The following is a 15,286-nucleotide window of genomic DNA, read 5'->3' on the forward strand; positions in this document are numbered from 1 at the left end:
CATATAAGAGCAAAGAGCATCATTGAGACTTAGCAGCTTCTGTCTGAGTCTCTAAACCATGCCGAAGAAGCACAGCATGGCAATCCTGTGATAATGGCAGTGATAACAGAGATCTACTTCCTAACTTCCTTCTCAGGCACTTGTTATTGTCACTTACTGTTAAGCAGTAGTCATCAGGAACATACATCCTGAATTGAGATCTGCCAAAGAACCAGTCAAAAATTTGGTGTGTTCTGTCATTTCACAACATGTGAAGCATTTGTGCTTGTGATGGTATCTGGATGATGGTATCTGGAAGTAGTTAACAGTTAAAACCAACACCCAGCGTCACTTCCCCCTCACCCCCACCTCAACTGCACAATAATATAGATGCTAAAATAGTTTAGAGGTTCTGTCTCTCTTGCTTCATATATATAAATTTCACTTAAGTGCTACATCATTAGGACCATTTCTATGGTCCTCAAATATCTGTGAACATTTTCTGGATGGTTCAAGGTCTCCAACAACTTACTGGTAACAAAGAGCACCAGCTGGGAAACTACAGTTCCTGCTGATGGGGCAGCTATGTTGAGAAATAAGCTGCCTGGTTTTGCCCACATTAAGACAACAGGAGAAATTGAAGAGTCTGGGGAACTGGGGACCTTAAGAATCTGTAAGTGTGCCAAATTGCACTCTGCTGCATTACTGCTACTGCCATGCTGTAAGCAGCTTGGTCCATAGGACACTAGTAATGCAAGACACATCCAAAACACACTCTGGAGTCTGCAAAATCCACAAAAATAACCAAAAGAAATCTGGAGGCAATATTTTTATTTAATGTGGTTCAGGTTAATGTACCACACTAAGAAGATACTACATAGAGCAGAGAGCATCTGATTTATTCATAGGAAGCTGTTAGGACCTCTGCTTTAAATTTCAGAAGTTCAGAAAGAGGTTACTGCTGAATGCAGGATATGTGATGCATAATGAAAATGTACAAGCAAACACCACAGGGCATGGAAAACCCACAACATGATTTTTTTAAAGTAGTAGATGCAGTTTTTGTTTGATATGCACGACAGTGTGAAATGTCAGATAAAACGGCACCCCAAGGAACATGGCATTGATCAAATCTAAGACTTGAAAAGTAATGATTTCTGTTGCTGAGCAGACCTGCCTGATTTACAAACAAACTGCATTTTAAAAGCCCACTTTAACTATTCAGTGGAATTTGAAAATAAAAGCAGCAGCAGCTGCTAAGCCAAATCAACATGAGTTAACAGTGTTCAACAACAGATTTGCTTTCAGTTTTAGGAAGGACTGTGTGTAGTGCCAGTGACTGATAAAGAGTGCAAAGAACTCTGGGTTGTTTAAGGATACACACAGTTTATAAAAACGCATGGGGCTGCTGGAGCAGGTACTCTTGGAACACATTTCTGGGCACATGAAGGAGAGAGTACTGAAAACAGCACAGATTTACCAAGAGTAAGTTACACCTGACCAAGCTGCTCACCTTCTAGCTGAAAATGAGTTTGGGAACAAGGGGAAAGCAACAGAGACAATTCACATCAGCTTTCAAAACTTTTGACACCCTCTCCCAAAAGAGCCTTGTATCCAAATGTGGACATTACAGTCTATATACATAGACAACTACATGGATGGGAAATGGTAGGATGGGCAGGCATTGGTGTGTCATACTCTACCTGGAAGTAGCAAGCGAAGCAATATTGAAACCTATCCTGGGATTTGCCCTCCTTCACATCTTCATCTAGAAGGGACCCAGAGAAAGGGAACCATGGAGGCCACTCTCATCAGGCTTGCATGGGGCACCAAATCGGTCATGGTGGGGAGCAGTTAATACACTCAAAGGCAGAACTGCTGTTTGGAGCATCAGGAATCTTGGGAAACTCAGCAAGGACCAATGCCAAGTCCTGCACCTTGGAAGGAGGATCCCCTTGCAAGGCCACAGCCTGCAGCTCTGTGGAAAAAGAACATTTGGTCTTGGTAGGCACCAAATTGGATGCTGGTCAGCAAGGAGCCCTGGCAGCAGTGAAGGCCAAGAACAACCTGGGCTGCATTACCAGCAGCACATCTGGTATGTCCAGGGCAGTGATTCTCAGTGCTTGCTACACCACATTTAGAACACAGCATTCGATTCTGGAGCCTCCAATACAACTCAGGCACCCGTAAATGGGAAGAAGTTCAGTGGAGGGCAGCTGTGGTGGCTGGTGCCTGGAGCACTGGCTCTGCAAGGAGAGCTGAGGGAGCAGGGCTTGTTCAGCTTAGAGAAGAGTTGGTTTTGGTGGGAAGACCCAACTGGAGCATGATAGTACCTATGACAAAGTTACAGAAGACACAGAAACAGGTTCTTTGCAGTGGTGCAAGGTAGGAGGATGAGAGGCAATTGGCATAAACAGCAAGTGCATTTAAGGAAAAGCTTTTGCATCCTGAGGACAAATTAAACTGTATAATTCAATGAATCAGCTATGTTAAGTAATAAAGTCCAAAGTCAGAGAGTAAATAAAATAGGCAAAACCTCTCTATCCACTGGAAAGAGTAGCTCCTCAGATACTCCAAAACTCTGAGGTCAAAGTTTAGTGGTGGACTTAGCAGTCCTGGGGGAATAGTTGGACTTTGTGATCTTGAAGATCTTTGCCAACCTAATTGATACTACTCCTACATCCTTGCTGATATCCCAAGGAAGGGGTTAGATTTAAATATGGCTACCCAGAAGTTAGGCTTCTACTCTAAGCTAGTTATCTTAGCCAGCAAGGCATTTCCAGGGCTGGTTCCTGTTGTTCTTATTTGATTTAAAGGTATCACCTTCAGGAACCACAGAACTGCTGCCATTAAACCAGCCACCAGGAGCTACTAGAAATAGGCAGGTGTCATGCTGCTGTCTTGTAGGTAACACCGGCACTGCAGCAACACTTCTGTCTGTGTTAACAGAGATACTTCCAGCTCACATACGATCACCTGTACTTTGGGGATTTAGCTGGCTTTTGTTTTTGGGAAAACATTAAGTTTCCCAGTTATCACTACAGTGTAACAGCTGGAAAATATTGCCTTAGCAATGTTTATCTCTGTACCGGAAGACATGTATAATTGTAATTGTACAATGAAGCATCTGACTGCTATGTGCATACATATATATTACCATTAAAATGCTATTACTTCAATGATTGCAGTGTGACAACAGCCATAAGGATTAGCAGGAGAAACCTTACAATCATTTTTTGGAGTATATTTAAAATATTTTATTGTTAATAAGGTTGGAGGAGAGAACCTCCTAATAAATTAGCCAAAATGTTTATGAGCCTTTGCAAGCTATATATGCATTAGTCTCTGGGTTGTTAACTCAGGTTAGTATTTTAGGCTTATTGAATCTACATCATAATAAAGCTTTGTGTTCTAAAATTAGTTGAACTCTGCATATCCCAAAAATAACTTCCAATTGTGACAGCCGCACATGATCAACAATGCTGATGTATCTAGTTTATATTAAAATTATTTTAAGTATGAAAAAAAAACCCCAAGCCAACAAAACTACTCTGTTTTCTGAACTAAGTCTAAGACCTCTAACCTGATCATACATTTAACAACATGAAAATACAGCCGTGTCATCGAGATCAGTACCAAGTCCACCCTTGGCTGCGGTCATGGCTCACATGCAGCCTGCCATAAGGGACACTGAACAGACACACAGAAGTGCAAACCATCCTGACCACAGTAGGAGCCTCTCTAAAACAATGCATTACTTGAAGTAAGTTCAAGTAATATCCAACATCACACTACTTAATTTGTATTGTTACTTCTTTGCCTTAATGGGGATAGAAGCATGGAGAAGAGGTGGAAAAGACAGATTTTCACCTAAAGGAATGACTCTTCCCCCTCACCCCCTAAGTTGTTTATTTCTGACACAGTGGTTTCTCAGTCTGCATACACATAGCAGCTCTTTAATTCTCTGGATCTTCTGTAAAGTTTTGGCTTTTCTGATGGTTGGAACTAGATGATCTTAAGGTCCTTTCCAACCCTAACTATTCTATGATTCTATGTATCCGAACAGATAAGGACTTCCATTCAGAAATGAAGACAACTAGACACATCTGAGAATGTGCTGTGGGCACACACCAACTTTGAAAACTGGGCTATTACTATCCCAGTGTCTGACTACAGAAGGACAAGACAAATCATTTTACTCAGCATTCATTTGCCTATTGCATTTGCATAGTTATTGTATGATCAGGAGAAATTGCTTGAAATTATTGAAGAACAGCATACACACATCCATTTTTAAATGAGTTTTGTCCAATGCTGTCTGCATTTTTATGGTTTTGGTTAGATTTCAGTTTGTTATTGGGGTCTTTACATAATACAATCTCATTTTGTGTATCAACTCAGTGGGAATAGCCAAGTTACTACTGCAGTGACAGCCTTAATCTGGCAGCTGAGCAGCTTCACAGACCCCCTAAACCCTGACAACGCAGCACAGGGACTGGCTGCTTCCTTCCAAGTTCTTATCTCCACATTTTAATTTTTATTTTCAGAATTTGTCTAAAGCAGGTTGCATTTTCCAGCTGTTTTCAATAAATCTCTCCCTCCTCATTGCACTGGTCTATGATCTCTCCCCATTCATGGCAACTTTTCATATCTCACTGTTCTCATTGAGTACCAATTTGCAGTAAATACTCAAAAGCTATGTTACCACATATCATTTCTTCCATGAAAGTTCATGCAATCTATATAGTATTGAATTAAATTTCTAGCAAAAAATGATTCCTTATTCCTTGTATTTAGAGTCAATACTGGGGAATCACAGAACTGTTTGGGTTGGAAGGGACCTTAAAGCTCATCTGGTGCCATCAGCAAGGACACCTTCCACTGGACCAGGTTGCTCCAAGCCCTGTGCAAACTGGCCTTGAATACTGCAAGGGATGGGGCAGCCACAGCTTCTCTGGGCACCCTGTGCCAGGGCCTCACCACCCTCACAGGGAAGAATTTCTTCCTAATGTCTCATCTAAATCTCCCTCTGTCAGGTTAAAGCCATTCCCCCTTGTCCTGTCCCTACAGGCCCTTGTCAAAAGCCCCTCTGCAGATTTCTTATTGGCCCCTTTAGGCACTGGAAGCTGCTCTAAGGTGTCCTCGAAGCCTTCTCCAGACTGAACAAGTCCAGCTCTCTCAGCCTGTCTCCAGAGCAGACGTGCTCCAGCCCCTAGAATATGTTTGTGGCCTCCTCTGGACTCAGCCTGTATTACTAGAGTCCAGCTTCACTGGTGCTATAGTGCAAAATCCTAGAAAGGGCCAGAAAAATAAAATCAACAACAGAAAAAAAACATCTTTGAACAAGTCATGGCAATGCACAGAGCTGATTGAAGTTTTCTGATGGATTCAGAGGGCTTTAGGATCAAGACCTCTGAAGAGAAACAGATTTTCAGCTTTGCACTATACCCACTCCCTAGGATAGAAAAATAATTTTTATTGAAAAATGGAGCAATATTTACCACCACCACTTAAAGATAAAAGAGATAAAAACCACCAGATTCACTTGAACTCAGTCTCTTCACTGTAATATCACTACCAGAAATCCCACCGAGATATTGTGATCCCAACCAACACAGTAAAATATTTCTGAATTATGATATTAGGTGGGGACATTTGTAATTTTTCAGTCCTTTAGGAAAAGTATTTGATGTGCCTGAAAAGCTGGATATAAAAGTCCCCAAGCCATTATTTAGCCAGATTTTCCAGAAAGGAAATGAATTCTTCTCTCAAGCATGGCAAATCTGGAGCACCAAAAGGCAAGGAAGTGCCAGGGAGCCTCCATCCCCCTCAGCTAGAACCAGCTGCAAAGGGACCAAGTGCACTAATTTATATCTGTAAGGAAAAGGGGTGTTTTCTGGGTTTCCTTTTCGCCCTGAAGAATGGCCTTAAGCGGGCTGTCATTTATACCAGTATTTCGCTGATAACACCAAACTGTGCTGTCTTTGTTCTGGAAACCCAAAAATGATTTTATTCTGTGTTCTGCTGACACTCAGGAACTAGATTAAATGACACATTGAAACAAGGGTTAGTCTGGCTTTATTACTGCTCTGTGTATCTGCGTGTATCTATGCACACAGCAGAGCAAATTAAAGTAAAACTGCCTAAGGCATTCTGGGTTTCAAGATTTTAAAATGACCAGCTTCTGAGTCTTTCTCTACCAGCGTTATTGTTACATCAAAACTACACTGCTTCCAGAATATTATTCAATAACATTGCATTTACAAGCTGACCTTCTCTTCCTTTTTCTCTCTTTATGCCTATGGTTGCCTTTCTCTTTCTCCACAGCCTGCAGTATCCCTCCAAGGAGCAAAGCAAAGCAGTTCTGTATTGCTCAGGAAAATGAATCCACCTCCTGACTCCCAGCTGCAATACGAAACAGTCTGTGCTGAACCTCACACACAGAAAATCTCTCCAAGCAATGAGAGGAAAAACAATAATGCCCAATAAAGATATTCCCACTAAAGCGACAATTAGAAGCACCCATTATGGACAGCTGTCTAACAAGACAGAAAATAGTGCTGCTGAAGAAGAATTAGAGTGGAGAATAAAATGGCTGTGGAATACTAGGATTTCTGAGCTGGGTTGTGTTCTCAAATGTGACACTGAAATCTGTTTTATTTTCCTCAGAAGGATGCCTTCACCACCTTGCTTTTACAACACCATGGTTTTTATACCACGGATTTTGTACTGATCATTTCCAAGCTTATTCCTTTTCTTTATGGCACCATAAGTTCCCTCCAATTCCACACACCTCAGCCTGGGGCTGCTCAGCCTGAAGCCCGCTTTCCAGAGGCTATTCACCTTTCTGGACACCAGTACAGTTTAATCTACACAGCAGGTCCTGTTTCTTTCTTTCATTTGTTAGGCTGATTATGTTTTACTGCCCTACCTTCTCAGCAGCCACTTAAGGTTATGTATGCTCCCAAAAAATAAAAGAAAATCTAGACCTACTTCCAACAAGTGGAGAATGCTTAATGAAGGCTTAAACCTAAAACTCTTTTTACTCAATACTACTTTTATGCAGTCTGTGGTCATGTCAAGGAGAAAAAGATGGTCAAAGACACCACCTAAATTAAAACTATTATTCTCACAGAAGAATAAAAAAAACCATTTTTGCCACCTAACAATGAACAGACATTTTAGAAACAAAGCCACTGTTGAAATCCACAGGGGTTTTTCACTTTTTGTTTGTGAGATACTTTAATAAAATCTTGCTTTTAGAGATTGGTGATAGGCTCTGATTCCAGCTTTGGAGGTGGGCTGAGGCAGATCTAGGATGTTAGCTCCACTATTTGAACTACTGTTTTTCTTACCATAACCTGAAAGCCCTACACCAGCATTCGGCCTGAAAGAGGACTGAATAAAATTCATCTAATGAAAGTCTGCCTACATGTAAAATTAAATTAGACAGGCAGCTATCCTTTTGTAGAAAGTGAGCTGCAAGAAACCAGATCAGACTTTCTGAGGAGGTTCCCACCCCTTATCTGAGAAGTGGCAACTGGTGATATGCACAATATTAATTATCTGCAAAAATGAAGCTAAAAGGTTAATTTTAATTCATTATTATTCTAACACTTCAAATACCATTTTATTTCCACACCTGCCAATGGGTTTTATTCTAATATTTCAAATACTACACACTTCCCCATCTGCCAATGGGCCATGCAGGTGCTCCTACACAGAGCAAAGCATGCAGATCAGACTATTAAGAACAAAACCCCTCAATTAATTTCACTAGCATATGAAGTAACCTCCTTTGCTATTGAGGTTCTTGTATTATGCCTTTTACTATCCCATTCAGAACTTTATGTTGCTAAATCTTTCATTGATATGAGTAGGATTTAGCATACTGAAGAAAATGTTTGCAGTCATGTAATGAAAGAGAAAAGTCTTGTATACAGATTTTTGCTTCCTATAATAGCTTCATAAACTACAAGCAACTACAGCTTACAGTGTGTGCAGTGCCATAACTCACTATTTATTTTAATGCAGTAAACTCGGTGGTGCTCCTTGGTTCCTCGCCTCTATATATCTTCTGACAGCAAAAAGCAGATCCTTTCGTTCTCAAGCAATAAAATACAACGTGAGAGCAGTGACCTGAAGTATCAGTTGTCTCTGCCTGAGACTGGCTGTCTTGGTTGCAGTGATTACTATAGGAAGCAATGATGGAAAGTAGAGAGATCTCAGATGGTGTCACTGCGCAGCGATGCCAGCGGAGGATACAAGAGAGAATAGTAGAGATTAAGTTGGCCCCCTCAGAGATTCAAGTATAAGAGAGTGAACAACTCCCCTTCTGTGAAGGAGTTACTTACTCCCAGCAGTGGCACCCAGAGCTGCCCCACACAGTCTGTGAGCACTCTAGGATGAGTCCTGGGAATCTGGCATATCCAGGTTCAAGCAAAACCCAGCAGGCTGCATGCAGGAAGACTAAACAGAGGTTCTGCTTTTAAAAAACCCTGGCCAAATTTATCAGGATTATTCCATATCAAAAATTAATAGAATTAGCAGGCAGCGTATAGGCCTGTGCTGAATATCTGTGAAAGATGTCACTATCACATTCATGATTCTTTGTTAGTTTTGCTCTTCAAGAATTAACATAACCTCGAGGTGGAAAAGAGGCACTGCACCTATGATTATTCATTATCTGCCTTTAAAGAAATGGAAGCATTTATAATTCCAAGAGTGTGAGATAAACAGCTGAAGAGGTAACTGCTGTTTGCTATTGCTTTGGGGTGATGGAGCATGCAGCGCATGACATGAGTGATTACAGGACTCTGGTAAATGTTTCTGTGCTGACATACAAAGGTCTCTGTCTTGATTTGAATCAACCATCCAAAACTAAAACCTAAGAATTAGTTGCCAAATCTACCAAAGCCCCGTGCTTTGATACCTGCTTTTGATACAAAGCCCCAAGAGCAATACCTACCGCAACAGTACAGCCCACGTTCAAGTTTACATGCAAACAGCAAGACATGAAGCTCTTTAAGTTTACATGCAAACAGCAAGACATGAAGCTCTTTACTCCAGAATTATATTAGACACAGTGTGCATATTGCAGCTGTGGTGTCTAATGTAGGAACTCTCTCTGTTTAAATATAGAAGAAATCTATTTTTTCCTTTCAAACACTTCTCACAGCCCTAATTCTAATCCAGTTACTCTTCGGTTCTTTCCCCATGGTAACTCAAGTCATAAAAGAACAAACATTCAAAAAATCCCTACTAGTCTAATTAAAAAGAGCTTGTCTTCAATTGCTGCGACACCTTCTACCCTCTCCCAGGAAGCTTGATGGTCTCTATTTTGAGAGCTCATCAAACTCAAACAGAACAAAAATGATTTTCTGAGTCTTTGTTCCTCTTTTTTTCCTCTCTGGTAATTAAAACTGGCAGACAGGAAGAATGCTCAGGTTGACTTTCTTTTATTAGGGTCAGCTAATTAAATCATCATATTTGGAAAATGCCTATTGTGCTCGTATCAGAGCAGGAGATATTCAAAATATCTTCATGACTCAGGGCTTCAAGAAACAATGATTAAAATTTAGGACCCTAAGTCTGACTGACAAGGGACATGTCTCCAGCTCCTAAGTCATGGAGCTATTTTGAAATCATCAGCCTGAGTGCAAATTTGTGATTTGCAGCCACTAAAGAATAGCTCATAGGATGTTCTAAGTGCAAGCTTTCCCCTTGGGAAAGATGTACCTTTCCCATGCCCACTGGGAGGATAGAGGTCAGCATCTAATCACATCCTGCTTGGACCCCATACAGATCCGCTCCTTTTCTACCAAACCCTGTCCTGCTCTCCAGCAGCTCTTTATGACAGCAGGCAGTGACCCAGCAGAACTGTTCACAAACCAGGCTCAAAGTTAATTTATAAATTGTGAGAGTAAATTTACATTCCAAATATTGCAGAAAAGCATTTTTCATCTATTAACAGAACTATGCTGAGTTTACTCAACACATTCAGAGTAGGCCTTTTCCCCAGCAGAGATGGAGGCACAGCTCCACTGAAATTAATTGAGCCAGACTGATTGACACCAGTGGAGAAGCCAGCTCAGGATTCAGCTGTTTTAACACCGAACAGATTTCACGTAGACTCCAATTTCAACCCAGTGCACCTCCCCTCAGGTACTCATTTAGTATTTTGCATGGCTAATTTGTACTAAACATAAAATATGCATGCTTGATATTGTCTACGGCACTAAAGTGTCCAAACTACCCATGCATGCTCAAGTCAGGCTCCCCTGTACACTCTGGAGTCATAAGAAAATGCTATAATAGGCATACCTGTGCATTTGGGAACACACCTGAAAACTTACAAAAACATTTCCAACTGCTTACTGAGCCTTTAATTGCAGGCACTGATGTGGCGACTCCCCATGCAACTGCACAACAATCAGATATATTTGCACGCCTACAAATTCCGAGTTTTAGCACATTCTTATTTCAGCAAGAACTCAAATCCCACCTGAGCAAGGCAGGAAAACTTCTTTCCTAAGGTTTAGGGTTTTTTTCTAAAGTGAGGAAGACTGGAAGTAAATGACATTCAGAGCTCCGAGCTCCATCTTTCCTTGCCATCACACCAGCAGAGCACACTCTAAGCCCTGGGAATTACATTTCTATCTGAGGCAAAGTCAAATGACACAACCTAGTGCCAAGCAGCACTGCTTCTTTGCCAAGAGCTGCAGGAAGCTTTCTGTCTATTACAAGGCAAAGGCAGGTTGCGTGCTCTTCCCACATGCAGTTCCTTGCATTTTGGTTATACTATGTTAAAAGCAAGGAGGGTTACACACTGACATCTCAAACAGAATGTACTGCTGAATCTGGGCTGTGTGAGCAAGAGAGTAGAATTCAAACTTGTAAATTAGGGAAATTATTATTTTGCACCAGATTTGCTGCCTTACTAATTCCCTCCCAACAGGAGCCATACAAATTCTGTCTGAAGAAAATACAATTCACAGGTCAGACAGAAAAATCAAAAGCTTTAAACTCTCATAAGCAGCCCCTGCTGGTGAGCAGAGGGGAGGCCGAGACAAATTTGTTCCCCATTCTTTCTGGTGGGTAACCTGACATCACCTGAGGCTGTTAATAACCCTGAAGTTCCCTGGCTATTTCTTGCCTGGTAGATAAACAGCTTCTGGAAAATAAGGTTTCTTCTTGGTTTAAGATGCAAAATCTTTCCACTGGCCCTTCCAGCTCCACTGTGCTGTCAGGAAGCCCTATCATGTCTCTGAGCTCAGGAAATGGATCAATCCGGGGCTTGGCACATCCCTAACAAGATGACTACCTCCAAAGCACATCCTTCAGTTTAGATGCCTAGGGAACAAGGTAAGTCACCACTGGCCAAAGACCTAGACTTTATAATCAACTTCCCAACAGCCTCAGGAGAGTAATTTCAAGAGCAGTCTTAGGCTCCTTCCTCTATTTCAGCTTTCATTTTTCAAATCTCATATAGCATTAATTCTGTGAAGCAGGAAACATACCACTTCTAGCTCAATTCCTTGCAATAAAAACACAGGTAAAATTTGACTAAGGGTATTATATTTATCCTGGCAATAACTGGAAGCCGCTTAATGACTAAAATGTTAAGAGCAGCAAAACAAGGCAGCCAGAATAAGGAGTTGAGAAGGGCAAATTCAAGAGAGGAAAGCCTAAGCATGAAAGGCAAGTTTGCAAAGGTGGAAAAGCAAGTGGAGAAGGTCTCTGCCAGCTCCCACTGGCTGAGCCCTCAGGAGCAGCCAGGGAGCCAAAGGAACAGTGCGGCTTCAAACTGCATCAAGTTTAATGTGATAGAGGCAGAGGTCCAGCTTGGACATGTAGCTCATGATTAAATGAAGAGTGGCAGCAGCATCTCACCAGTGCAAAAGAGCACCAGAAAACACAGTTTACTTCATAAAATGGAACTAAACAGGTTATGGGGGCTGTTGTGACTGCTGTATGCAATCTCACCACATCATGTGAGGATTTTTTACTTCCAAAAGAAAAAAATATTGGCAGACAGTGAGATATACACTCTTAGCCTTTAAGCTACACATAGAAGTCATGATATCTTGCACAATAATTTATCCAGGGGAATTATTTCAGCCTCCTGTCATGGGCTTAAACTTATCAAAGACTTTGCAAAGCAAGGTACCTGAACATCTCAGCAAGTCAACAGTATTAAGACAAACTGCTACAGCTATATTCAAGCCATAGCCTACATAATTTTCACTGTTAAGAAGCCTGGCTAGAAGAGCCCTCTGATCTTGTCACTGTGATCTTTTTTTTTTTTTTTTTAACAAATGTTCTATGATTAATTCCTCTCTCTTAAAAAAGCATGATGATGAAATCTGTGATTTAATTCCTCTGCAGTTATAGCTCTGACTACAGCCTAGAGTTCAAAATATTCTTTGTCGACTATCACAGGTTCTACTGAGCATAGATCTTTTGCTGCCAAAGATTTCATGTGAAGTTGAATTTTAAGTACTAGCAGTAGATTAGCTTGGCAAAGGGAAGTACTATTAGGCATTCAACAACTGTTCACACACAGCCTGGAACATAAAAATTGAGCTGATGAAGCCGACAGCTTGACAGAGAAAGAAAGAGCAGGAACACATCCCCATCAATTTTTTTCCAGAGAGACCTCCGAGACAGCAAGCAAAGAAAATAGATCACCCCCCAGCTAATAACAAAGAAAGCAGGCTGGATTTAGATTTGGTTCAAAACCAGTGCAGGCTAACACCACACCACCTATCTGCAACAAGAGATTACTCTGGGACTGATCTAGGGAATGGCAGAGGTCCATGCTCACAGCAGCTCTCAGTCAGTAATGAGCTCCCCTTTTCTCAAGGTTCAGACCTTAAGTGAATAGTTAAAATGTTGTAAAGAGAACTTTTAGTTGTCTCCAATTCATAAAATACATTGCAAAAAACATCTTTCATGTTCAAATCCCTGAGATATTGATGGATTTTAAGGGTTTAGCATTCAAAAAGAATTTAAGGGTCTTGTGTTCAAATGGAGAAGCCCTTTTTGTAGGCATTCAGAATGGCCTCTGTATTTTGGTGGTTACAGTATGATCATTAACTGAAGCACACATTTTAAAGGTATAAAACACAAAGCAAAATAAAACTTTCCAGTTTTGTCTTTAAGCAGCATTTTACTGAGGAATTTTTACTAATGCAGCACACTTTTTTTTTCTCCTCAAAATATTTTGTGACAACTTTGGTAATTTTTGATGGAGAAAATAACATCTGTAACCAAAAAATAGCAAAATCCTCCTTGCTTTTTAAGCCTGTATAATTTCTGACATAGTCCCCAAACTTTTGGTTCAATTAAAATAACTAACAGTGACAAAGCTTTATCTGCAGATGAGAAATGTAGATGATAAGGCCCCACTTCTTGATTCAGCTTCACAGAAAAAAGCACTATGCTGAGAATTAAAATTGCTCTCTACATAACCATGGACCCATGAAACCAAAAAAGTTGAATCATGCTTAAAAGAAAGCAAGCAGGCCCAGATATACAATCCAAAAGTGGAGAGCTATGGAGCAGGGATGAGAAAAGGCTGGTTGTCAAAGCTAGTACGTGGAAGGAGAGAAGCACAGAGAAGAGCCAGGACTATTACATGATTGTAAAAGGTCATGCTAATGGAGGTCAGGTACACCCACACAGGAAGAACATGTCAGACTCTACAGAACTCCTGTAGTGAGGCTGTCATAGCACAGGGTGAGGAAATTATGTCTTAAAGGCAAGATTTAAGCCAAGGAGAACCCACAGAGCATCTTCTGCAATATTTATGAAGAATGAAATAGTCATTTTTAGCCCTTAAGAAAGTTAAATCTCAGTGTAAAGTGAAACTTCATGGAGTTCTGTTCCTAACGGAAAAAATATGTGCTTTCAAAGTACCAGTTTATTGCCCTGATTTTAGGTATATATTTCTGAAGAAATAAATGACACCAGAAAAATCAATTTCTCCCCATTGACTACAACAGGAGTCTAATTTATCCAGGCTTCATCCAAATGTCTGCAGGGTCAGCGAAACCCTACTCATTCAGCCTGAAAGGAAATTAAGAGAATAAGGAATAGAACTACCCATTTTAGATAGTTTCAAGTGTCCTTTTCCAAAATTTCTCTAGTAAATTTTTTTTCCATGCGTTTTTCAGCAAAGGGTCCTTCAAAATGGAAATAGCTCCATGATGTCCACATGCAAATGTCTATATGTTTAGAGTGGATTGAAATCTGCAGGTCATCAACATTTTACCTCTGACTAGTTTAGACTAGACAACTGTGAACAGGTCAGATATCAGTACAATGCAGGTGTGTTAATATCACCAGGTACTAATTTCTAAGCTAAGAAAGTTTAAATTCAAAATGCTTTTTCTGGATCTGTAGCAAAATTTAGGCCTTCAGAATAAGATACCTAACTCTCACTAAATCTTACTCATGCACACTGATTCTAAAAAGCAGACTTTTTTTTGCCATAAAATGCACCTAAGCCAGAGACAGTCAATACCACAAACCTCTGCTCAAAACAGGTGATGCGCTAGCACCAGTAATGCCAATTCCATCGTGCATGGGCAACAGGCAGCTTCCCTGTTCTCCAAAAACACATCTTGAAGGGGTATTAGCTTCTGTACCCATATGGGGTAATGGCTGGACTTAATCTTAAAAATCTTTTCCAACCTGGTTAATTCCATGATTTTATGCCTGGTCTCTCCTGAGTTCAGCATTAACATCATGACCTCATTTTATCTGTGAAGCTGATAATTAATTTATCTTTACTGAAACCATGAACCTTGCTGCTATCCATGCTAGACTGGCCTGGATTTAAACTACTGGCAGAGATGATGGTTATTTCTCACTCCTATTAACAATTTACTAAGCCATGCATTGCTTCCCCTTCATGGCTGAGATATAGCTAATGTATGTTAGGTACACATCTAACATTGTCTTAGAACCATGCAAAGAGCAATAAGAACATTAGCAGAAAGTGTGTGATTAAGTAGAGACGCCTCTGCATGCTCATTTTCAGAATGCTTTAATTGAATTTCCTGATGTGAAGAGAGATAGTTCTGGTCATCTACTCAGTGCCTGTTGCCTTGGAAAAAAGCTTGCAATAGGATGCCATAGTCTGTTTTAACAACAGATATGGAGTGATATTGGAAGAATAAAAGGGAAGAGTAGGCCTGTGTAATTTTCCCCTCTTGCAGAGTTACATACTACAGCACAAACAGATTATCACAAAGGTAATGATTTCCAGATAAATGAGACATGCAAAACCAACGCAGATCTC

General features: G+C 40.6%; 1 long non-coding RNA gene across 4 annotated transcripts in view; it reads right to left on the reverse strand.

Annotated features, from left to right (window-relative positions):
- Positions 1-352: 352 nt before the first annotated feature.
- The window catches only part of LOC133219643 (uncharacterized), an 82,993-nt gene continuing 68,059 nt past the window's right edge, over positions 353-15,286 (reverse strand). For 3 of the 4 annotated variants that reach the window (XR_009727475.1, XR_009727476.1, XR_009727474.1), the window contains one exon: positions 11,955-12,852. This is a non-coding gene — a long non-coding RNA (uncharacterized LOC133219643). Of the gene's footprint in view, positions 1,958-11,954; positions 12,853-15,286 lie in introns of those variants that run through there. The other variant, XR_009727479.1, reaches the window with a different exon arrangement.

This window comes from Neopsephotus bourkii, unplaced genomic scaffold (assembly GCF_033783945.1).
Source record: "Neopsephotus bourkii isolate Nb327-2 ecotype Australia unplaced genomic scaffold, CSIRO-AGI_Nbou_v1 NB_1373, whole genome shotgun sequence".
Classification (NCBI taxonomy): domain Eukaryota; kingdom Metazoa; phylum Chordata; class Aves; order Psittaciformes; family Psittacidae; genus Neopsephotus; species Neopsephotus bourkii.